The sequence below is a fragment of the Rattus norvegicus genome, chromosome 3 (assembly GCF_021556685.1).
Source record: "Rattus norvegicus strain SHRSP/BbbUtx chromosome 3, alternate assembly SHRSP_T2T, whole genome shotgun sequence".
Lineage (NCBI taxonomy): Eukaryota > Metazoa > Chordata > Mammalia > Rodentia > Muridae > Rattus > Rattus norvegicus.
This window is the reverse complement of record NC_141536.1, coordinates 41244999-41269056: the sequence shown is the minus strand read 5'-3', so window position 1 is coordinate 41269056 and position 24058 is coordinate 41244999.

Genomic DNA, 24058 nt, shown 5'->3' with positions numbered 1-24058 from the left:
AAAAAAGAAAAGAAAAGAAAAACGAAAAAAATGAAAGAACAGGAAATAGTCAACTTCTGTATAGTCTTAAAACATCTGCCAAGCAGACTCACCCAGAGTAAGGAAGTTTTAGCCCTCTCTCTACAATACTATCAGCATTCCCAGGGACTAGTACAAGATTTTGTCCTTTCTAGAAGGGACAACACATCTAGAAGGTGGAAACCCAGAGTGGCGTGAGAGACACAAGAAGCACCACTTCAAATGCTCACGTGAGGAGAGGAATGCACAGCCACACGCTTCCTTGTGAGATTTTGCACATTAGGGAAAACACAATGCCTTGTGCTCACTTTTTGAAACAATTGCCCCATTTCTCCCTTATCATGCATAGTTATATAAGTGCCATTATTGTTTTTTACTTTCTATTTCCATAAAATATTATTTAAATAAAAATGTACTGACCTTTAACTACAGAAACGGGTACGACAACATATTGCCATTTTCTCGAAGCCTAAGCGAAGATGCTAGCTAAGCAGATCTGGTTTCTTCAAAAGACTCACAGGTACATCCAGGCATGAAACACTGGTAAATAAATGTTTGCTTTTCATGTAAAAGTAAAATGGAATTGGCCTTCTGATCAAAGATGGGGTTTTACCCCTTGAGCAATAGGTAATTCTTATATTTCTGGGCATTTTGGGGGAGAGGGATTTTTCCAAATAATAAGTTGTCACTCGTCACTGGTAATACTCTCTAAAACTGATTTCCTGGGCTCAGCTGGTAAAGGTGCTTGCCGTCAAGCTGGATGAGCAGAGTTTAATCCCCAGGACCGATATGGAAGAAGGCGAAAACCAGTCCCCCACAAGTAGTTCTCTGACCTCCACATGCTTCCCATGGCATACACACAGATGATTGAAAGATAGATGGACAGACAGACAGGCAGGCAAACAGATGGATGGACAGCGACAGATAGATAGATAGACAGACAGACAGACAGACAGACAGATAGATAGAGAATAGATAGTAGATAGGTTATACTGTTTATTAACATAAATATCATAAATGATAAATAAACAATGATAAATAGCTTTTATGATTGGTAGATAATATGATGGACAAATGATAGTAAATAGATGATAGATAGGTAGATAGATGATAGATAAATAGATGATAGTTTAGATGGTTGATAGATAATATAGATAAATGATAGATATAAATAGATGATAGGTAGATAGGCAGATAGTTGATAGATAAATAGATTATAGATTGATAGATGGATAGATAGATAGATAGATAGATAGATAGATAGATAGATAGATGAGAGATAGTATGAATCAATCGAATAAAATCCCAACAAATATTCTGACCTTTTAAAACTACTTCCTCCTTCAATTTAGCTTCCTGACAGAGAAAGATGAAATTCACCAAGTACAAAATTATTTGGGGGGTATAAAGGATGAAATGCTACCATGTAATTTTCTCCTATGCCTTTGTTTAAAAGATAATTTATATAAAAAGAATAAAGTAACATATCTTTTCTGAGATCAAACAATTCGTTGAATATGAAGTAGAGCATGGCTCAGTCTGAGATTACTCCAGACAGTGTATTTATCCTGCAGCAGTCACGTTTGATTCTCTGAGTAAAGACCAGATCCTCAATAGGCACCCTGAACTCCTGGTTAGTAAGAAGCTCTTCTTTGATATACTCTGAGACAAGTGGTCATTAAAAGTAGACCTCTGTCTCCAACAGTGAATAACTTACATGCACTCCTTCTGTTCACCATGCCTATAGGTTTTGTCTCAGTTTAATATCTAACATTGTTCACCAAAAGGTTACCGGATGCATATTCCTCATTGTATACTCCTAGTTACTGAAAATGCCTTGGGTCTCAACATTAAGGAGCATGTATTCAGAATCAGAATGGCAACAGTTGTACCTAAAGTTGTCTGGCAGGCTGGCACACAAACCTCAGGACTCTCAGCCTGTGAAATGACTAGTCAAGTTGGAACTCCTGGAGAAAATAACTGTTACCGATTGTTATCAACTCCAAACGGGATAAAGAACCTTCTGGAAGCTTATGTATCAAAGTTGCCAACCTTAGACTGTTAGATAAAGACTAGCTTGACTTTCAAGGACTTCACTAAAGTCGTGCATTTCAAGTTTTATATATAACTACAGCCAATTAAATTTGTATCCCAGCCATTATAGTCAGGTTAGCCTGAGGAAAGCACTTGTTTCTTTTGTCCCTGTCCTAAAGTACTTTTCTTGAAGCAGATTATAAGATGAGGTTTGCATGTATGAGCTTCAGTGGTCTCATGGAGCACTTGTAGAGAAGAAAAGAAGGGATATGCAGTGGGGAAAGCTGAATTGTGAAGTAGTTATGACAGAGATTTCAGTCAAAGCCCTGAGGAGTCAGGGGATGGGCTGGCCTACAAAGTTGTGATTTCAGAACGGTAGTTTTCTACTGTCACATTAACCAAACTTGGGGAACAGGTTGACATGGCCTTGGATGACACAGATCTTTCTGGCTGAGGGCAATTACTAGACATGGGCTCAGCTGTGAATTTCAGCAACCAATTCTCCTGCAGCCAAGGCAGAGTCTGTGACTTAAAGCAGGAGAGTTCTGGCACACCATCACTCACTGAACTATTCTTACCTGAAAAATCATTTTGATCGCCCTGCTTCTGCCTTGCTACAGGATTCTAATTATCTTCATGACACAGGTCGAGTGCCAACCTGTTTTGCTTCTTCTGATTCTTGGCTAAAATATTTCCACCCTTATGAACTCCTACTACATTTAAGATTTCTGTACATAGCTGATTCCGAGCACTGTTTTAGGAATAGAGGTTGAAAATCTGCCCCCTTCACTATAGGCAGTATTTTTTCTACAAGGACTGATAAGCAAAGAGGGTTTATTTTAGATCAGAACAATCAAAGATGGGTGACTGGCACCTGGGGCACAGTGATAGAAACAGGAAATTAAGGCAGTAGCTTTGAATGTGATTCTATACAGTTCTCTATTTTCACTAATCTGATCCAAGCATCTAAGGAGATATAATTTTTTCCACTGGTTGTATGACATTTGGTATTTGAGTAATACCATTTCTGGGGTTAGGGTGACACTGGACTGTCATAAATTAAGGAGGCTGTCCTTATCTCAACTATTGTGGGAACCTTGGTACACTCCTGGCCCCCAAGCAGAAAAGCAATGGAGGGATTCAAAAGGTAGCAATCTAATAGAGGGCACAAAGTTCAAGCTGGAGGGGTGATGGCATAGGCCTTTAATTCCAGCACTCAGGAAACAGAGGCAGGCAGATCTCTATGAGTTCAAGGCCAAGCCTGGTCTACTTAGCAAGTTTCAGGCTAACCAGAGATACACAATGAGTATCTCTCTCCCTCTCTCTCTCTCTCCCTCTCTCTCTCTCTCTCCCTCTCTCTCTCTCTCTCTCTCTCTCTCTCTCCCTCCCTCCCTCCCTTCCCACCTCTGTGTGTGTCTGTGTGTGTGTGTGTGTCTGTGTGTGTGTGTGTGTGTCTGTGTGTGTGTGTGTATGTGTGTGTGTATGAAAGAGGGAGAGAGAGAGGGAGAGGGGGAGAGAGAGAATTTGTCTTCAAGTATATTAAAGACATCCATGAGTTGCTAAGGAGAAACCATAAAAGATGGTTGTGAGCTTTCTTGCATAACTCCCTGGCACTATCATCGGGCTCTCATCTTTCCCTGCCACATGACTAGGTTTTCACTGGGTAAGGCGGACGCAGTGGTATCATCCAACAGCTAAAATTCCCACATGAATTCAGTGTGGAGGTAAGGATCATGTCAGCCTTTCAATACTTAGTGATTCGCTCACACACTAATAGTTACAGGCCTCCTAGTGTTTTCAAAAGATGTTATTGGTTATTTATACAATTATCATTTGTAGATAATTGGTCTTAGCAAACACCCATAAAACAATGTATTACTAATTAGTTATCACCCTACAATTACTATTTTTCTTCACTAGCTTTTTCTTTCGTTTTTGCTTCAATGGCTTCTCATGTCATAGCTTGTCTTGCAAATGTCTTGTGCTTCTGTTTTCATTTCTTCTTAATACTAGCCATTACCTCCTTGTGGTACTGATCATTGCCCAATCAAAATGGGACCACGGAATTCTCCAATGCTGATAACAGTTACCCAATTGAAGGATTTAACAGATATAAATCACAATTAAGAAAGTAAGTTAAATCCAAGTCCTAGCCTAAGCTACTTTTTTGTCCTCTTGCCTTAGGCCTGTGGATTTCTGAGTTTTCTTTTTATGTTTTGTCAATAAAGTCTCAACATTAGCTGGTACGATCTAAGATATTTTCAAACAGTAAGTCTGCAAAGGAAGAGGTCAGGTTAATAATTAGTGTTAAAGAATGGTACACGATTACCCACAGGATTGTAGGATTCTTGACTATTTCACTAGATATTTTCATGTTCTTTCCCAAATATAGAAAATGCTCACCATACAAAGTCTGCTCAATCTAAACTTCAAAAATGACCTCCAGCATACATACTTTGTTCAAGATGTGGGAATCATTTCCTGAATTTTAACTGGGCCAAAGAGACATATGTGTATGCATATCCATGATATTCTCATAAATACATAATATGTTACATATACAAATGTTTTATACTTTTTTCATAATGAACAATATGTAGACAAACACAGAGACTGAGACAAATGCAAACATAAATAGGCACGGCTTTGACCAGTCTGTCCAAGGAAAATGGGCAGTGCCCTCAGAGGTCAACAACTTGCCCAATAATAAAATTTTTATGCTTGGAATTTTTCCTCTGCAATAAAGTAAGAATTTATATTGGAGAAGTCAACTATTACATCATCACGTTACCCTTTTTTCCTCTGTAATGAAGACAGAGATTAAGAAAATAGTGGAGACCGGCGGATCCCGGACCGCAGCAGCTCTCTGCTCCCAAACCCCGTGGGAGAGAGACCTCACCGCCTGATCAGGTGGGCACTCCTGAGGCTGCAGAGCGGAGGAGACCGCCAACACTGCCCACCCCTGCCCACATCCCTGGCCCAAGAGGCAAGTGTATAAGGCCTCTGGGTTCCCGTAAGGGAGGGCCCGGGAGCGGCAGGACCCCTGCGCCTGAGACACTGCCGGAACCTGAAGGAAACAGACCGGATAAACAGTTCTCTGCACCCAAATCCCGTGGGAGGGAGAGCTGAACCTTCAGAGAGGCGGACACGCCTGGGAAACCAGAAGAGACTGCACTCTGTGCACATCCAGGCGCCAGAGGAAAACACCAAACGTCATCTGAAACCCTGGTGCACGGAGGCTCCCGAAGGAGCGGCACAGATTTTCCCGGTTGCTGCCACAGCGGAGAGGACTTAGGCAGTACCCCACGAGCAAACTTGAGCCTTGGAACCACAGGTAGGACCAATTTTTCCCCTGCAAGAAACCTGCCTGGTAAACTCAAGACACAGGCCCACAGGAACAGCTGAAGACCTGTAGAGAGGAAAAACTACACGCCCGAAAGCAGAACACTCTGTCCCCATAACTGGCTGAAAGAAAACAGGAAAACAGGTCTACAGCACTCCTGACACACAGGTTATAGGACAGTCTAGCCACTGTCAGAAATAGCAGAACAAAGTAACACTAGAGATAATCTGATGGCGAGAGGCAAGCGCAGGAACCCAAGCAACAGAAACCAAGACTACATGGCATCATCGGAGCCCAATTCTCCCACCAAAGCAAACGCGGAATATCCAAACACACCAGAAAAGCAAGACCTAGTTTCAAAATCATATTTGATCATGATGCTGGAGGACTTCAAGAAAGACATAAAGAACTCCCTTAGAGAACAAGTAGAAGCCTACAGAGAGGAATCGCAAAAATCCCTGAAAGAATTCCAGGAAAACACAATCAAACAGTTGAAGGAATTAAAAATGGAAATAGAAGCAATCAAGAAAGAACACATGGAAACAACCCTGGACATAGAAAATCAAAAGAAAAGACAAGGAGCTGTAGATACAAGCTTCACCAACAGAATTCAAGATATGGAAGAGAGAATCTCGGGAGCAGAAGATTCCATAGAAATCATTGACTCAACTGTCAAAGATAATGTAAAGCGGAAAAAGCTACTGGTCCAAAACATACAGGAAATCCAGGACTCAATGAGAAGATCAAACCTAAGGATAATAGGTATAGAAGAGAGTGAAGACTCCCAGCTCAAAGGACCAGTAAATATCTTCAACAAAATCATAGAAGAAAACTTCCCTAACCTAAAAAAAGAGATAACCATAGGCATACAAGAAGCCTACAGAACTCCAAATAGATTGGACCAGAAAAGAAACACCTCCCGTCACATAATTGTCAAAACACCAAACGCACAAAATAAAGAAAGAATATTAAAAGCAGTAAGGGAAAAAGGTCAAGTAACATATAAAGGCAGACCTATCAGAATCACACCAGACTTTTCGCCAGAAACTATAAAGGCCAGAAGATCCTGGACAGATGTCATACAGACCCTAAGAGAACACAAATGCCAGCCCAGGTTACTGTATCCTGCAAAACTCTCAATTAACATAGATGGAGAAACCAAGATATTCCATGACAAAACCAAATTTACACAATATCTTTCTACAAATCCAGCACTACAAAGGATAATAAAGGGTAAAGCCCAACATAAGGAGGCAAGCTATACCCTAGAAGCAAGAAACTAATCATCTTGGCAACAAAACAAAGAGAATGAAAGCACACAATCATAACCTCACTTCCAAATATGAGTATAACGGGAAGCAATAATCACTATTCCTTAATATCTCTCAATATCAATGGCCTCAACTCCCCAATAAAAAGACATAGATTAACAAACTGGATACGGAACGAGGACCCTGCATTCTGCTGCCTACAGGAAACACACCTCAGAGACAAAGACAGACATTACCTCAGAGTGAAAGGCTGGAAAACAATTTTCCAAGCAAATGGTCAGAAGAAGCAAGCTGGAGTAGCCATTCTAATATCAAATTAAATCAATTTTCAACTAAAAGTCATCAAAAAAGATAAGGAAGGACACTTCATATTCATCAAAGGAAAAATCCACCAAGATGAAGTCTCAATCCTAAATATCTATGCCCCAAATACAAGGGCACCTACATATGTAAAAGAAACCTTACTAAAGCTCAAAACACACATTGCACCTCACACAATAATAGTGGGAGATTTCAACACCCCACTCTCATCAATGGACAGATCATGGAAACAGAAATTAAACAGAGATGTAGACAGACTAAGAGAAGTCATGAGCCAAATGGACTTAACGGATATTTATAGAACATTCTATCCTAAAGCAAAAGGATATACCTTCTTCTTAGCTCCTCATGGTACTTTCTCCAAAATTGACCATATAATTGGTCAAAAAACGGGCCTCAACAGGTACAGAAAGATAGAAATAATCCCATGCGTGCTATCGGAACACCACGGCCTAAAACTGGTCTTCAATAACAATAAGGGAAGAATGCCCACATATACGTGGAAATTGAACAATGCTCTACTCAATGATAACCTAGTCAAGGAAGAAATAAAGAAAGAAATTAAAAACTTTTTAGAATTTAATGAAAATGAAGGTACAACATACCCAAACTTATGGGACACAATGAAAGCTGTGCTAAGAGGAAAACTCATAGCGCTGAGTGCCTGCAGAAAGAAACAGGAAAGAGCATATGTCAGCAGCTTGACAGCACACCTAAAAGCTCTAGAACAAAAAGAAGCAAATACACCCAGGAGGAGTAGAAGGCAGGAAATAATCAAACTCAGAGCTGAAATCAACCAAGTAGAAACAAAAAGGACCATAGAAAGAATCAACAGAACCAAAGGTTGGTTCTTTGAGAAAATCAACAAGATAGATAAACCCTTAGCCAGACTAACGAGAGGACACAGAGAGTGCGTCCAAATTAACAAAATCAGAAATGAAAAGGGAGACATAACTACAGATTCAGAGGAAATTCAAAAAATCATCAGATCTTACTATAAAAACCTATATTCAACAAAATTTGAAAATCTTCAGGAAATGGACAATTTCCTAGACAGATACCAGGTATCGAAGTTAAATCAGGAACAGATAAACCAGTTAAACAACCCCATAACTCCTAAGGAAATAGAAGCAGTCATTAAAGGTCTCCCAACCAAAAAGAGCCCAGGTCCAGACAGGTTTAGTGCAGAATTCTATCAAACCTTCATAGAAGACCTTATACCAATATTATCCAAAATATTCCACAAAATTGAAACAGATGGAGCCCTACCGAATTCCTTCTATGAAGCCACAATTACTCTTATACCTAAACCACACAAAGACACAACAAAGAAAGAGAACTTCAGACCAATTTCCCTTATGAATATCGACGCAAAAATACTCAATAAAATTCTGGCAAACCGAATTCAAGAGCACATCAAAACAATCATCCACCATGATCAAGTAGGCTTCATCCCAGGCATGCAGGGATGGTTTTTTTTTTTTTTTTTTTTTTTTTTTTTTTATTATCTTGAGTATTTCTTATATACATTTCAAGTGTTATTCCCTTTCCCGGTTTCCAGACAGACATCACCCTCCCCCCTCCCCTTCCTTGTGGGTGTTCCCCTCCCAAACCTCCCCCCATTGCCACCCTCCCCGCATAGTCTAGTTCACTGGGGGTTCAGTCTTAGCAGGACCCAGGGCTTCCCCTTCCACTGGTGCTCTTACTAGGATATTCATTGCTACCTATGGGGACAGAGTCCAGGGTCAGTCCATGTATAGTGTTTAGGTAGTGGCTTAGTCCCTGGAAGCTCTGGTTGCTTGACATTGTTGTACTTTTGGGGTCTCGAGCACCTTCAAGCTCTTCCAGTTCTTTCTCTGATTCCTTCAACGGGGGACCTATTCTCAGTTCAGTGGTTTGCTGCTGGCATTCGCCTCTGTATTTGCTGTATTCTGGCTGTGTCTCTCAGGAGCGATCTACATCCAGCTCCTGTCGGTCTGCACTTCTTTGCTTCATCCATCTTGTCTAATTGGGTGGCTGTATATGTATGGGCCACCTGTGGGGCAGGCTCTGAATGGGTGTTCCTTCAGTCTCTGTTTTAATCTTTGTCTCTCCCTTCCCTGCCAAGGGTATTCTTTTTCCTCATTTAAAGAAGGAGTGAAGCATTCACATTTTGATCATCCGTCTTGAGTTTCCTTTGTTCTAGGGATCTAGGGTAATTCAAGCATTTGGGCTAATAGCCACTTATCAATGAGTGCATACCATGTATGTCTTTCTGTGAGTGGGTTAGCTCACTCAGGATGATAGTTTCCTTTGTTCTAGGGATCTAGGGTAATTCAAGCATTTGGGCTAATAGCCACTTATCAATGAGTGCATACCATGTATGTCTTTCTGTGAGTGGGTTAGCTCACTCAGGATGATAGTTTCCTTTGTTCTAGGGATCTAGGGTAATTCAAGCATTTGGGCTAATAGCCACTTATCAATGAGTGCATACCATGTATGTCTTTCTGTGAGTGGGTTAGCTCACTCAGGATGATATCACTACATTTGCCTACGAATTTCATAAACTCGTTGTTTTTGATAGCTGAGTAATATTCCATTGTGTAGATGTACCACATTTTCTGTATCCATTCCTCTGTTGAAGGGCATCTGGGTTCTTTCCATTTGCTGGCTATTATAAATAAGGCTGCGATGAACATAGTGGAGCACGTGTCTCTTTTATATGTTGAGGCATCTTTTGGGTATATGCCCAAGAGAGGTATGGCTGGATCCTCAGGCAGTTCAATGTCCAATTTTCTGAGGAACCTCCAGACTGATTTCCAGAATGGTTTTACCAGTCTGCAATCCCACCAACAATGGAGGAGTGTTCCTCTTTCTCCACATCCTCGCCAGCATCTGCTGTCACCTGAGTTTTTGATCTTAGCCATTCTCACTGGTGTGAGGTGAAATCTCAGGGTTGTTTTGATTTGCATTTGCAGGGATGGTTTAATATAAGGAAAACCATCAACGTGATCCATCATATAAACAAACTGAAAGAACAGAACCACATGATCATTTCATTAGATGCTGAGAAAGCATTTGACAAAATTCAACACCCCTTCATGATAAAAGTCCTGGAAAGAATAGGTATTCAAGGCCCATACCTAAACATAGTAAAAGCCACATACAGCAAACCAGTTGCTAACATTAAACTAAATGGAGAGAAACTTGAAGCAATCCCACTAAAATCAGGGACTAGACAAGGCTGCCCACTCTCTCCCTACTTATTCAATATAGTTCTTGAAGTTCTAGCCAGAGCAATCAGACAACAAAAGGAGATCAAGGGGATACAGATCGGAAAAGAAGAGGTCAAAATATCACTATTTGCAGACGACATGATAGTATATTTAAGTGATCCCAAAAGTTCCACCAGAGAACTACTAAAGCTGATAAACAACTTCAGCAAAGTGGCTGGGTATAAAATTAACTCAAATAAATCAGTTGCCTTCCTCTATACAAAAGAGAAACAAGCCGAGAAAGAAATTAGGGAAACGACACCCTTCATAATAGACCCAAATAATATAAAGTACCTCGGTGTGACTTTAACCAAGCAAGTAAAAGATCTGTACAATAAGAACTTCAAGACACTGAGGAAAGAAATTGAAGAAGACCTCAGAAGATGGAAAGATCTCCCATGCTCATGGATTGGCAGGATTAATATAGTAAAAATGGCCATTTTACCAAAAGCAATCTACAGATTCAATGCAATCCCCATCAAAATACCAATCCAATTCTTCAAAGAGTTAGACAGAACAATTTGCAAATTCATCTGGAATAACAAAAAACCCAGGATAGCTAAAGCTATCCTCAACAATAAGAGGACTTCAGGGGGAATCACTATCCCTGAACTCAAGCAGTATTACAGAGCAATAGTGATAAAAACTGCATGGTATTGGTACAGAGACAGACAGATAGACCAATGGAATAGAATTGAAGACCCAGAAATGAACCCACACACCTATGGTCACTTGATTTTTGACAAAGGAGCCAAAACCATCCAATGGAAAAAAGATAGCATTTTCAGCAAATGGTGCTGGTTCAACTGGAGGGCAACATGTAGAAGAATGCAGATCGATCCATGCTTATCACCCTGTACAAAGCTTAAGTCCAAGTGGATCAAGGACCTCCACATCAAACCAGACACACTCAAACTAATAGAAGAAAAACTAGGGAAGCATCTGGAACACATGGGCACTGGAAAAAATTTCCTGAACAAAACACCAATGGCTTATGCTCTAAGATCAAGAATCGACAAATGGGATCTCATAAAACTGCAAAGCTTCTGTAAGGCAAAGGACACTGTGGTTAGGACAAAACGGCAACCAACAGATTGGGAAAAGATCTTTACCAATCCTATAACAGATAGAGGCCTTATATCCAAAATATACAAAGAACTCAAGAAGTTAGACCACAGGGAGACAAATAACCCTATTAAAAAATGGGGTTCAGAGCTAAACAAAGAATTCACAGCTGAGGAATGCCGAATGGCTGAGAAACACCTAAAGAAATGTTCAACATCTTTAGTCATAAGGGAAATGCAAATCAAAACAACCCTGAGATTTCACCTCACACCAGTGAGAATGGCTAAGATCAAAAACTCAGGTGACAGCAGATGCTGGCGAGGATGTGGAGAAAGAGGAACACTCCTCCATTGTTGGTGGGATTGCAGACTGGTAAAACCATTCTGGAAATCAGTCTGGAGGTTCCTCAGAAAATTGGACATTGAACTGCCTGAGGATCCAGCCATACCTCTCTTGGGCATATACCCAAAAGATGCCTCAACATATAAAAGAGACACGTGCTCCACTATGTTCATCGCAGCCTTATTTATAATAGCCAGCAAATGGAAAGAACCCAGATGCCCTTCAACAGAGGAATGGATACAGAAAATGTGGTACATCTACACAATGGAATATTACTCAGCTATCAAAAACAACGAGTTTATGAAATTCGTAGGCAAATGGTTGGAACTGGAAAATATCATCCTGAGTGAGCTAACCCACTCACAGAAAGACATACATGGTATGCACTCATTGATAAGTGGCTATTAGCCCAAATGCTTGAATTACCCTAGATCCCTAGAACAAAGGAAACTCAAGACGGATGATCAAAATGTGAATGCTTCACTCCTTCTTTAAATGAGGAAAAAGAATACCCTTGGCAGGGAAGGGAGAAACAAAGATTAAAACAGAGACTGAAGGAACACCCATTCAGAGCCTGCCCCACAGGTGGCCCATACATATACAGCCACCCAATTAGACAAGATGGATGAAGCAAAGAAGTGCAGACCGACAGGAGCTGGATGTAGATCGCTCCTGAGAGACACAGCCAGAATACAGCAAATACAGAGGCGAATGCCAGCAGCAAACCACTGAACTGAGAATAGGTCCCCCGTTGAAGGAATCAGAGAAAGAACTGGAAGAGCTTGAAGGTGCTCGAGACCCCAAAAGTACAACAATGTCAAGCAACCAGAGCTTCCAGGGACTAAGCCACTACCTAAAGACTATACATGGACTGACCCTGGACTCTGTCCCCATAGGTAGCAATGAATATCCTAGTAAGAGCACCAGTGGAAGGGGAAGCCCTGGGTCCTGCTAAGACTGAACCCCCAGTGAACTAGACTATGCGGGGAGGGTGGCAATGGGGGGAGGTTTGGGAGGGGAACACCCATAAGGAAGGGGAGGGGGGAGGGTGATGTTTGTCCGGAAACCGGGAAAGGGAATAACACTTGAAATGTATATAAGAAATACTCAAGTTAATAAAAAAAAGAAAAGAAAAAAAAAAGAAAATAGCGGAGATCAATGGGAGGAGAGGCCCTTGGTCCTGTTGAGACAGTGTAGGGGAATGTCAGGGCAGGGAGGTGGGAGGGAGTGGGTTGTGGGTGAGGGAGCACCCTTATAGAAGCAGGGGTCATGAGACAGCCGGTTTCTGGAGGGGAAACCGAGAAATGGGATAACATTTAAAATGTAAATAAAAAATGCATTTTAAAAAAAAGGTAAAGAAAAAAATAGCAGAGATAAAAAAAAGAACCTTAAACCAGGTATGGTGAGCTTGCATTTTCTCAGCACTGGAGGCAGAGGCAGGTGGTTCTCCATGAGTTTGAGACTTCATTGGTCCACATAGTACATACTAGGCCAACCAGGGCTGTATAGAGATTCTATCTTGAAGAGAAAAAGAAAGAAAGAGAGAGAGAGAGAGAGAGAGAGAGAGAGAGAGAGAGAGAGAGGAAGAAGAAGAAGAGGAGGAGGAGAGGAGAGGAGAGGAGAGGAGAGGAGAGGAGAGGAGAGGAGAGGAGAGGAGAGGAGAGGAGAGGAGGGAAGAAAAGAAAAGGAAGGAAGGAAAGACAGAACCTTTAAAAAAAATAGCATTGTCTTACAATGACTTTAACTGATCCCTAAACTGCCAAATTATGGTGAGCACTATAAAGACATCTCATGAGGAAACAGTGTATTCCCTGGTGCCCAAGAAGCATCTCCATTATCTGCCATTCTCCAGTCAGATTCCCTGTTGGACCCAGATTTTGCTACTATAAAGCTCTTTCCAGGTCTACTACTACTTAATAAAATGGAGAGGGTCAGAGTGCAAGCAGTAATTGCTTTGGGCACTTTAGAAAATCATTTTCTTTCCATACCTATTATTTTCTCTAAAGTGTTCTTCTACAGCGTCTTTACCCATCATGCTTTGTAGTGTAGACCAACATGTTGGGGGGGGTCCCCTCTACCTGCTAAATCTCTTTCAGTTTGAAACCCAGCAACCAGTATAAATATGCTCTTTGTGTAATATTCCTGAGAGTGGGTAGGGAAAAAAGTGTATAGTATTTATGGCATATTCATAGCATAATTGAGATTTATGGATAGACTCATAAAAAAAGAAACAAAATATTTGAGAATATACTCAAAATGAATGAAAGTCTTCAGCAACTCTGAAGTCACTGTGTCAAATTCCTGTAGAATAATGGCTTTATAAAAAGTACACATAATTTCAGAGCCTAGGCTCAGGCTTTTGAGAAAGACTGCGTGAGTGGCCGGCCCGTCCTTTCAAAGTTACTATGTCATTCGCTGGAGGTTTCTGCCTATCATCCTGGTGATATTTCCATGTTCCTGAATCTCTTGCCTAATTTCTCCCTTCAGTGTTTTCTAATAAACTTATCTCTTTCCTTTGACTTTGTTACTAATCCAGGCCCAGGATTGGATCCGTCTAGTCACCTCCAATATCTCAGAAGCATTATCTTGAGTCATTTGCCCCATTCATTGCCCCAAAGTCATGGAAAATCAAAAGGAAAGTGTTCTATGTTAAATTCCAGAAACACCCTCTTAGATTTCCTCCAGGGAAACAATCATTCCTTTGAATTCTAATCTGTGTGAACAACGTGAATTTTCACTACTGTATTAAATCTTTCTCCATTTTCCTCTCCAGCCTCACTGCTACAGCAAATAACAGCTTCGGCTACAATATGAATACATAATTATACCTTGAAGCTTTTTTCCATAATCATCACATCCTACAGTAAAAAATAAGCCGTTTTAAAAAAAAACGACTTAAGTTTTTAGAATGAGAAGGAAGGAATTTCTGAAGTTATTTGAGAATTCAGTCCTGACTTACTAATTCCTCTGTATGCCATGTTTTCCTGTTGCAATAACAAAGAATGTAGTGTTGGGTTTGGGCTTTTTTCTTTTCATTCCTATAGCCCTTTTATTCCAAGATCATAAATATGCTACAACTACTAATTAATTAAGTGTTCCAGCTTTCCCAGTGAAGTACGTGAGTTTCCTGTCTCCAACTGTGGCCAGCGCTCAGGGATGGCTGAATCTTGCCTAATGTAACTAATCAGGCAGTGCTACACCACTAGGGACAATTTCTGATCCCAGCTGGAGATCAACTTGTGCCCTGAAGAAATGGGACTTGATAGCCCTTCAAGTTTGCATTCTACCCTCTGTCCCTGCTGTTGATCCTCTTAGCCATATCAATATCTAGTTCTTTTTGGTCTATTACAAAGCTGTTGATCCGCAGGGCATCTACGGTCTGAAAGAAATCACATTGAAAAAGCAAACAAACAAACAGATCTGCATCCTCCATCTTTAGTCTGAATTTCCGTCTGTAGCAAGGACAGGCATCTAATTGGTACTGTGCTTACCTGTCAGAGGAGGCTAGGAGCCATCCTAACCCCCAACTCTTGGTTCTGATGTCACACAAAGACTTGTCATTCACAAAAGGATTCCTGTATGGGGACCAGGGCTGTATCTGCCCACTAGGTGGAAATGGCTTATGAAAGCAGAAAAAGGAGTCTGCCCAGGGTTTTATCAATGCTAGTGAAGGAATGGATGCTGCCTTAGGCCACCATGTGTACTCGTGATTTGACGGACACACTAATGCCAAAGGAACAAGCAGATAAGGACAGAGGGGAAAGAAAGAAGGGTTAAGTCACCAGCAAACATCAAAAGCATGATATTTGTTAACCAACATTCTGAAAAAGCCTCTTAGAGCATCCAGAGATGCGGCATATGTAACTCTGAAAGAATTGCATGTGGAGAATGAACTTGTGCAACTGTGAGAAAAATAAATATCTGAAACATCTTACACTTACAGGTAAAATACAATATTATGGAAGGTTTGTGGTATTAAGAAATAAAAACTCCTGTCCAAACTTTATGAGGTTTGTGCTTTACTTCGCTTTGTTTCTCAGGCTGGTCTAGGATTTCTTTTTCCTTAGTCTCCATATTAGCTAGGACAGCAGACACATGCCATCTGCCTCCTCAGATGCCTCCTTCTAATAACTATTATTGAAAAACAGAGAGGCTCTCACCCAGATGCCCTGGAGCAGCTAGTTTGCCTTTAACCTAAGAAAATAACTACCTTTAAAAAGCACCTTCATACTACACCTGAAAAAGCCCTAAGAGTTGGTGGAAACTTGCTTCTGAGGGCTTATCTACATTGAAACTGGTAGAAAAGGAAGGATATAGCCCAGGGAACCATATGCAATGTCACAGATTCTGGTCTGGCATTCATTCAGCTATGAGAATGCTTCCTCCCAATCTTAATTGCCATAATTTCAAGAACCTTATTTTTGTGGCTTTATCTCCATAATTTCATACATTTGTAGATAGGTAGATAGATAGATAGATAGATAGATAGATAGATAGATAGATAGATACATACATACATACATACATACATACATATATAAATAGATACATAGATAAATGCATAGATAATAGATACTTATCTATCAGCAGCTCTCTGGTTTTTATTTCATTTTTATCAGTTGTAGACATACATGCAATGTACTGTGACCGTGTTAACTTCCCATAACCCTCTCATTTCTTCCCACCCATATTCCCACCTTTTTTCCAACTAGCCACTTTCCTACTTTCATATCTCTTTGTATATGTGTGCAGTGTGTGTGTGTGTGTGTGTGTGTGTGTGTGTGTGTGCATGTATGTGAGACTATGCATACATCTTGTGCCGGCAACCACTACTGTGGTGTGTTTATGATTGCAATGGCTGTGTCATATTCAGAAGGCTGTTTTATAGATCTCTTCCCCATGCTCTGACTCCTCTTCCACAACAATCCCTGGGTACCTCATCTTCCCTGCCTTCTAAAATTCCTTCAGCCTGTTCCATATTCGGTCACATGATATGACACCGTGGATAGAGTCTAGGCATGTATTCTATAAAGTCAAGTTTGAGGAAAGTATTTCAGTGAACTCATTGGTCCCAACAGATAGTCTATGAACAAGACATATTTCTCAGTGTCCAAACTCCCTAATATGGCTCCCAGCTCAAGTCAGACAAATGGATGCAGAGGGCAACAGTCTTGCTTGGGGCCATGTTAGGCACTATCATCAGTACCATTTTGTTGTTGTTGTTGTTGTTGTTGTTGTTGTTGTTGTTCCTCTTCTTTCTTTTCTTCCTCCTCTTCCTCTTCTTCTTCACTGAAAAATAAATGCTTTATAATCTGAAGCCCCATGTTTCCATTCTTTATTTCTTGGTCCAAAACTACTCTCACAAAATAAACAGAGAGCTGATGAACATGAAACTTTAAATTTCTTCTATCATTAAAACACATTTGTAGTCTGATTTATTTTTACTCATTCAACAAGAATTATTGGGCAACACATTTTATGCTCTGACAAAGCCAGATACATAGTCCCCCCCGCTACAGAGCAAATGAGGGGTAGTCTTAGCCTTCATTCTTCATACAGAGCTCGGTGTCTCCAGAGTGCCCCAAAGTGAGTAAGTGGAAAAGCTAATGTGAAAATGCATTCATTTGTGAGTCCAGGTCCCACAATCTTCACACTACGCTTGGTAGGTAGCAATGTGCTTCTAAATAGAAAATTGTTCAATTCATGGAGGACTTAGTAATGTCTATTGAATAGCAGGTCTTCCTTAAATCAAAAGACCACTGGATTCTCCACAGTCTGTTCTCCCTTGGCTCACTCTGAGGATCTAGAGTTATGAATCTGTTTTTCTGAATGTTTATGTAACCTTTTTACTATATTCCTTTAGGCTGCGAGAAAGCCTCGGTAGAGGTTTGTCCTTTGCTAACGGCAAGGAAAACAGGAGTTGGCTCTAGGCATAGTTATAAAATAAATGCTATTTTTCTTTTCCAAGAAGAAAAATAGCCACAAGAAAAAAAAATCAGTTCCCTAAATAGGATGTGTTGCAGGGGGTTGTATCCATGATGGATTCTAGTGCAGAGCTGGATTATGACTTTGGGCATCTTTTAAAAATTACTAAAACCCGGGGGCTGGCGAGATGGCTCAGTGGGTAAGGACAGTGGATGGTTAGGACTCAGGTTCGAGTCCCAGTGTTCACATCACAGCTTAGTACCTTCTGTAACTCCAGTTCCAGGAGATTCAGTGCCTTCTTCTGTGCACACCAGGCATGCACATGATACAGAGATATACATGCAGGCAAAATACCTAGATACATAAATCTTTTAAAACTTAATTGGGGAAAAAGTTAATTTTAGCTAAAATACTGAAGCCCAAATAGTGCGTATGAAGCAAACATTCCTATAAATGTCTAAGTCGTAGCACAGAACCCATCGCAAGGTGACATTTGTCACCATGTTAATGTAGGTGTTCACTCCATCATCAGGACAGGTGTTGCTATATCTGACCTGTCCTACATAACACCAGTAAAGAACAAGTGACTCACTGGACCATGAGCTTGAAAATGTTAAAAGGAAAAACCAAACAACAAAACAAAAAAAAACAAAAAACAAAAAAACCCAGCTATTTCCAAAATGTTGATTCTTCCAAATAGCACCTGTGTAAAGAGAATTGGCCTGAATGAACTTACATTTCCCTCCTGTTGCCACAGAAATGGTCCAATGGTCAATTTTGTCCTCATTAAACTAATTCAACAATGAACTTTTGTATCGTGGATGGCCACAGACCGGTGTTTTCATCTGTTGCTGAAAGGTACTGGCACGGTGTTTTGACATGCATTAAATGTTATGAGATTTGAACAGCTGGTCAGTTTTATGATGTCTCACTAAAACTTTCAGCAAACTGTCAGAAATGGTTCAACAGTCAAAATACATAGTGTATAAAATATTTCCAAACTGAGTGAGACAGTCTGAAGCTGCTTCTAAAAACCTGTGTCGTTGTTTAAAATCTCTGTCCCTCGTTTTGAGGATAGAAAGTCTCAATACAACAGGAGATGACGCAATATAACAGAGTTCCAGAACAATAAAACTCGCTGGAGAAATGAATCTGATTGATGTTTGATACTGCAACTGTATCAACTGTTGGGACATTAGTTTTCTCTCTCGCTCGCTCGCTCGCTCGCTCGCTCGCTCGCTCGCTCTTTCTCTCTGTCTCTCTCGCTCTCTCTCCCTTTGAAGGTTTTCCATGGTCTACCATCTCATTTAAATAGTAAAAGAATCTACTATTTTCTAAATAAAGATACGAACACTGATGTGGTTGATAGATGATCATGTGATCATGTTCCTAAGTGGGTGGTAGCCTACAATGAACATTGGGCTTTCACTTACTTGTTTCTTAATGATGACAAGCTGCGGGTGGAAACAATGCTTAAATTCCTTCAACTATTTAAATTTCATCAGTTCACTTTCTCAGTTTTTGTTGTTGCTGTTTTAAAATTTGGCTATGTGGCCCAAAAGTTTGTGTTTTTCTGAAAATAACAAGACTCACGTGCCCTCTGGGTACATAACCAGCTGTCTACTTCAGTGTCTTTTGATAGAAACATTTAGTCTCCACTCATTCAGCATTTATAAGAAAATTTTCATTATTACAAATCTGGAAGGAATGAAGCCAAAGCTTTAAAATGTTAATATTGACCAAAAATGCATACAACCACAACATATGCCTCTTGCCATTCACAAAACATATGCTAATGGGAAGTAAATATCATCCACTCACGACTAGATTTGCAAACTCTATAATACTGCTTGATAAATAACAAAAGGTATGTCTCCCTTCCTGATCACATCATAGAAAGGTGAACCGCCATTGTCCTTATAGATCATTAATGAATGCCCTATTTTTATTTAAAAAAAGAAGTTATGTCTTAGTTATTCTTGCACTGATGACAAGAAATGTAAGTAAGAAATGAAGATATCTTTCTCAATGGATTTTATGTCCAAAAAGAAAAGTTATCTAAGCCATACAAATATTTACCTGTTTTAATTATTTGTTGACTTGCAAGTTCTTTGAGTTGACCTGTCAAATAAAAAGGATGTTTCTAAATACTCAGAATTGGTTTTCTACACAGAAGTACAAAGGTTCAGGAAATCAAATGACTTTTCAAAATTTGTTGAGGTCTTGGTGTCTTAATAATAGTTTCAGTGGAATGGTAATGGTGTCCGCTGACTCCCATCACGTCTGCGTGAAAGAGAAGATGACACTGGGTCTAATGGTACTCTCCTTCCATGTTTCTTTTTCTCACATCTGGTCGCCAAAGAGTCGTTCCGTCACCCTGCAGCCTGCTAATGAGATCCCCCATTTAATTAATACCATAAGAATTTTAATTCTGACTGAATCAATTTAACGTGATGTGATTTTGTCAGCTCTATTCCCTAAGTAAAAAGTGAGCCTGATGCTTATTACATACATCATTTCACGGGCCCTGCATTCCCTGCTGACTTAAACAAATTCTAATTAAGACTAATTAAAGCATCATTTATGAAAGCGCTTGTGATAGCTATGCAAACATTCTGGGTGGGTATGCTTTGCATAATAACTATCCTAGTTAATATTAAGGCTAGGTCTTGGCAATTAGGTCTTTGAAACAGAGAGTTATTCTGAATTTAGCCCTTTTCAGTGAGAGCAATTAATTTTTTTTTAAAAGTGCTAAATTTATGTAGTGGCTTCATTAACAAAATAAATTTAGAAGTAGTAGTATTGTTTGCATTTTTAAACCAAGCATAATTCTTTATCCAGGAGACAGTTATTAAAATAAAAGGGTGCAATTCTTTGAACTGGTAAGTTTATTATAGCCGCCTGAGAAAAGGGCTCTGGAAAGTGCAGACAGGTTTCTAAATGAGCCTCACTAGTGGAAAGCAGAGCTCTTAAAGACACAGCTATCCTTAAAGAATGTGGACATCTGGGACAGTATTTTAGTTTGAAACCTCCAGGTTAAAAATGAAATTTTCCGAAAATCTGATGCAGACTCAAAATGTAATGCAAGCAGATTAAACTCTTGAGGTTTTTCTAATGACATCATAGGCCTAATATGCTTGCAAAATGCTTCCTTACACCTGCTGAGTTTCGTGAAATTAAATATTCGGCAGTAGAGTCTGACAAATACAGAGGCAGATGTTTGCAGCCAACCACTGGATGGAGATCTGGGTCCCCAATGAGGGAGTTAAAGGACTGAGGTAGCTGAGGGAGTTTGCAACTTCATAGGAACAGCAACAATATCAACCAACCAGACACTACAGAGCTCCCAAGGACTAAACCACCAACGAAAGAGTAAACATGGAGGGACCCATGGCTCCAGCTGCACTTGTAGCAGAGGATGGCCATGTCAGTCATCAATGGGAGGAGACGCTCTTGGTCCTGTGAGGGCTTGATGCCCCAGTGTAGGGTAATGCCAGGGCAGGGAGGAGGGTGAGAGGGAGAGCACCCTCATTGAGCCAGGGGATGGAGGGATGGAATGGGGGGCGGGGGGGGGGGAGGGCCCGGAGGTGAAACCAGGAAAGGGGATAACATTTGAAATGTAAATAAAGAAAATACCCAATAAAAAACATTCAGTGTCATTCATAGTTTGCTTCACCTTTGTGTTTTAAAGTCTCTATTACACTGTCAGCATTCACCATGTCTGTGCCGCATAGTTGAAAGGCATTAAAATGCTATAGGAACTGCTAGCCTTTCAGATGCCCATATGTTTTTTCAAGGACTTTGTGGCAAGGTCAAGTGAAATTGGAAAAAATATGAAAAAAAAAAAAACCTGACTCCACTGTTAAATGGGTGATGGCCATTGCTAATAGATAACACAAAAAATAGAGTAGGAAAGGGTTGGGGGAGGGGAAAGGAGGAGGCAACTGCTTTCTCCTTTCCAACTTGAGACAGAAAACAAGTCACTAGATTAAAATGGGCCTGGCTGTGCTAAGTGTACAGATACTATCCAGTGCTCTTGAAAACCAGAAAAGAGCTCTGCACCAAGTTCTCTGGGTGCACTGAGCATCACTGACATCAGAAAAGAATATTTCCCTAGTTTTACCTGTCAAAGAACATAGCGCCTTTCCAAATTTCTACTTTACATGGCCTCAGATTTAGGTTGAGTGTATTACCCCTTATTTGCACCATATAATGCAATAAAGAGCATGAATATCAGAGTGAAGCATCCCTGGTGATTCCATGTGACAAACCTAATAGCATAATGTGGTTGAACTATTAAACTGCATCACCGTCTCAAAAAGTTTCCTCAAAACTGTGATGGGCATTAGAATATGGCACAGAGATATCACGGGCAGCTGTGTCTGCTGAAGGGGCCATGTGCTTCAACATCTTAATCAACCAGTGGTCCCACAAAGGACCTGAACTGAAAGGATTCTTATTTTAACACTTTGAGAACCTGTCTGAAATGTACCTAGTTGTGTAGAGCTGGTGGGAGTACTTCCTCAATTTCAAATGACTGAAAAGCAAGTTGCATGCTGTTAAAGGGTTTGTGTGGAAAGTAGGAGCCAGAGAAATGTCTCAGAGATTTAAAAGCAAATGAACCAAATTCAAGTGCCCGTGCCCAGTGGGATAACTTACAACTACCTGTATTTCCAGCTCTAAGGGATTCAATGCCCACTTCTGGCCTCCTGGGACATCTACACAAATGTGCATATATCTGAACACACACACACTCACACACACACACACTCACACAGGAAGAGAGAGACTTAAATAAAGTAAAAATAAAATAAATAAGAGTTTCGAAGAATTGAAGCTAATAAGGGTTTGCTCACGATCTATTGGTTTAGATTTCCCTAAATCCAGCATGACCCTGAGATAGAATTCTCTCATGCATGAATCAGAGAGCAATATCCCTCCTTCAAACAGAAATATGTCCAGTTGTAACTAAGAAAGGGAAACATGACCTATGAGGAAGGGCAGTTTAGGATAAATGAACAAAAATTTGATTGTTCCCTCAATGCTCCCGTTAACATATTCTCTGCATTTATTGTTTAGTGGTCACTTAGAATAGACAGTTAAATGACTTCTTTTGAATCAGTGACTTCTTCTGAAATCAGAGCAGAAAAGGAAGGATTATCTATTAATTTATTATTAGTTACATGTGTGGTCACAGGCAGCATCTGTCCTCAATTGCTTAGAAGAGAAAATATATCTCTTGCAGAAATTAAAAACAAAAACAAACAAAAAAAACTGCAGAAGCCAGACATGCAGAGGACTTTACAAAGCTGTTTACTACCTTCTAGCATGGTGAGTTTTAAGCTAGGAGTGAGCAATTTGCAGCTGTCTGGGCAATTCTTCCCAGCATCGTATTGTGTCACCTGTGGAGGCTAGCTTTATCTCCTCCTCATGTCTGCTCTTCAGTCTTGCATCAGTTACCCGCTTGTTGGTCTCCTTCTGGATTTGCTCTTTCCCTCTTTTATTAATACAAGAGAATCTTCTGTCCAAATACCATTATAGTGAAACGGGCTGTTAAGTTGTAGCGCTCAAAGTTGAGCACATATCAGTACCATGTGAAGAGTTCAGGGAAACACAGCTTCTTGTCCTCACACAGAATTTAGACCCCTTATGTTTGAAGAGGAACCAGGAATAACACTGGCTATCAAGTTTCTGGGTGATGCTAAAGCTTCTGGTTCTGAACCACAACCTTGAGAATGACCAGTTTTCCTAAAGTTCAAAGTCCCAAAATCATTACCAAAGAAAACCACAGACGCCATTACTAGTTTTGACAACTGAAGCCTTTAGAGAAAATACCACTGATATTCGCATCTCTAAAACACCAGCAAACATTTCAATAGCCACACTTGTTCTTTTGAATGGTGTGTGTTACAATTATCCCATGCCCGTGGGTGCATGAAATGCTTTAACCATCACTTCTGAATGGTTCCCATGTGTCAATCCTTCTTGAGTGCCTCGCCAAATCCAATCCTGTGAGAAGATTAGGAAGAGTTTAGGGTCGCAACAAGCATAATCGGAAACCATCAACAGTTGTGTATTTCCAAACCGTCAAAGTGCTCAGAGTAAAGATGTCACGTGATACTCTGATTTTTAATGTCTAGGAACACAGAGCTTGTCTACAAAATGGCTGAACAAACACAGTACAATCCAGCCATTATGGTATGGATACCCATGTCTTTAACACTCATGTGGTCAGAAAATAAATGAGGGATTCAACATATAATTAGGATAAAAGTAACTTTTCAGTAAAGGGTACTTTCGAAGCATTGATTAAAAGCAGTAAAGACCGTAACTCTTCTGGTTCCTGTGGCTGTCGTTCATTCTTTGTGAAGCACTCGGTGTCTTATGTAGTAGTTGAAAACCCTCACTGCTTAGAGGTCAGACGCTCCTTCAGAACTCTACGAGTGTTGCTTTTAATAACCACAAACAAGGAGTACACACATACA